Genomic DNA, 2,500 nt, shown 5'->3' with positions numbered 1-2,500 from the left:
CCGGAATCGAACCCTGATTCCCCGTTACCCGTTACAACCATGGTAGGCGCAGAACCTACCATCGACAGTTGATAAGGCAGACATTTGAAAGATGCGTCGCCGGTACGAGGACCGTGCGATCAGCCCAAAGTTATTCAGAGTCACCAAGGCAAACGGACCAGACGAGCCAATCCGATTGGTTTTGATCTAATAAAAGCGTCCCTTCCATCTCTGGTCGGGACTCTGTTTGCATGTATTAGCTCTAGAATTACCACAGTTATCCAAGTAACGTGGGTACGATCTAAGGAACCATAACTGATTTAATGAGCCATTCGCGGTTTCACCTTAATGCGGCTTGTACTGAGACATGCATGGCTTAATCTTTGAGACAAGCATATGACTACTGGCAGGATCAACCAGGGAGCTGCGTCAACGAGAGCTGAGCAGCCGGCCGCCCGGGAGTGTGTCCCGAGGGCCCGCGCGAACACGCAAGCGTCCGCTCAATTATTCTGCAAACAGGAGGAGGCTGAGCTCCCCTGCACGATACACCTCGAAACCCTCTCAGGTCCCGGCGGCGCGCAGCGCCGTCCTAAGTACTTGGTCGGGTTCGAGAGAGGCGCAATCGCCCGGAGATGGGCGAGTAGACGCTTTCAGTGCGAACACCCGTGCTCCCAACTGAGCTTGCCGCTGCCGACAGAGGCCCGGGAGCGTGCTGTCGTGGCATTGCCGGCGGGAAACAACACGCGCCACCTACGGTGACCGGCAGCTCCAACGCCAGCGCCACAGAAGGGCAAAGCCCCACTTGGGTGCAGAAGCGAACTCTCCCAGCACAGCGCACGCGCCAACACGTCCGCAGAGCTGCGATACAAACCACCTGCGAGAACCGCTGGGGGCGACCGAGCAGCAGACGGCGTCGCGACGCCGAGTGCCGGGCGGCGGCGCATCCTCAACGCACACAGTCCGCAATCGGACCAGCACACTGCAGATGTCCACCGCGCTTCGCACCGGGCTCGGCAGAACCCACTTTGGCCGCCTGGCGCCGCGCGCAGGGTGCGCCGGCGCATAGCTGGGACGCCAGCCGGGCCCGTCGGCCGGCGCTCCTGCCACTGGGCGCCCCCCACCAGCCGGCTGTAGTGCGTGCGCTCACGCAGCGCGCGGCCAGCACGCCGGGCGGCCCCCCCTCACCGGCCGGGGACTGTCCCGCCAAGCCACAGCCTCGTATCGCTTCATACCCACATGGCCAACTCAGGTTCGGGGGCATGGCGGGTACCGCCGAAACAACCGGTTCATAGATGTACCGATCGTCGCTATCACCGATGCACCTGCAGCGCGAACAACCGCTCAACAACTGATTTCCAGTTCATTTGCGGATCTTTGGCAGCAAACGTATACGTCAATCTACATTTGCGAAATCTACGATTCTGGCATGCCTGCATGTTATGTGTCACGACACGCTACATCAGCCCACATACACACTGCGGCATGTACACGAGAGAACACGTGGAAGATGGTCCGCGCACGTGTGCAATGTCCCTTGCGCGGTCGACTGTCAACCGGCCTCTGTAGCATGTCGCAGATGTGGAACGCGGTCCACCGTGCTATCATGTTGTGTGGGGCAATACGATTAAATAGGAAAACCCTCGTCGCTACATCAACAGACGGCTCACGCTGATTCCCGGCAGAGGGAGGAGGGGGGGGGGGGGGGGGGCCAACATGCAATACTTTCGTCCGTACCTACCTACCACATGTCTGTACGGCGTACAACAGTGCAATCTCGCTGTAATGGGGAGACGAGACAAGTAGCATCGTGCACAACATATGGCCCTTATGATTCGCCATTGTAGGGCGCAGCCGGTGTACGGTCAAGCATGTGCCACATTATGTCACTCAGTACGTAACGACGGATGATCAGTGTGGGTTACGCGTACATCAGCGGACAGTCCACACAGGCCGTACCACAACGTACACTGACTGCATCGACAACCGAATGCAACTGAACAGCTGCAAGGCTCATTTCACAAACAAACGCCTGACCGACCAGCTTGGAAGGGCAGGAGGGGAGGGCGATATTCGTTCTGTAGCGGTACACCCTTCCAGTGGTTAGCGGGACTGTGTAGAAAGTACGCAACACTCGAAAGACCTTTATGTGAGGGTACGCACCATGGCATCAAGAAATACACATGACACCAGAGGATCCAAGCAGTGAACTATGTTCAGAGGGTTGCTGTTAGGCAAAGCTACATTCCTGTGACGTTACATGTGACAGTTAAGGTGCAGTGTAAGTTAGGTTAAGGTGCAGTGTAAGTTAGGTTAAGGTGCAGCGTAAGTTAGGTTAAGGTGCAGTGTAAGTTAGGTTAAGGTGCAGCGTAAGTTAGGTTAAGGTGCAGCGTAAGTTAGGTTAAGGTGCAGCGTAAGTTAGGTTAAGGTGCAGCGTAACTTGGGTTAAGGTGCAGCGTAACTTGGGTTAAGGTGCAGCGTAACTTGGGTTAAGGTGCAGCGTAACTTGGGTTAAGGTGCAGCG

At 56.8% G+C, this 2,500-nt stretch overlaps 1 non-coding gene across 1 annotated transcript in view; it reads right to left on the bottom strand.

The window, feature by feature from the left end:
• The window catches only part of LOC126327486 (small subunit ribosomal RNA), a 1,893-nt gene extending 1,491 nt beyond the window's left edge, over positions 1-402 (bottom strand). Inside the window, exon 1 of the ribosomal RNA XR_007561300.1 lies at positions 1-402. This exon is cut by the window's left edge and continues 1,491 nt beyond it. This is a non-coding gene — a ribosomal RNA (small subunit ribosomal RNA).
• Positions 403-2,500: the final 2,098 nt, after the last annotated feature.

This window comes from Schistocerca gregaria, unplaced genomic scaffold (assembly GCF_023897955.1).
Source record: "Schistocerca gregaria isolate iqSchGreg1 unplaced genomic scaffold, iqSchGreg1.2 ptg001051l, whole genome shotgun sequence".
NCBI classification, from domain to species: Eukaryota; Metazoa; Arthropoda; class Insecta; order Orthoptera; family Acrididae; genus Schistocerca; species Schistocerca gregaria.
This window is presented reverse-complemented; position numbering and strand designations above follow the sequence as displayed.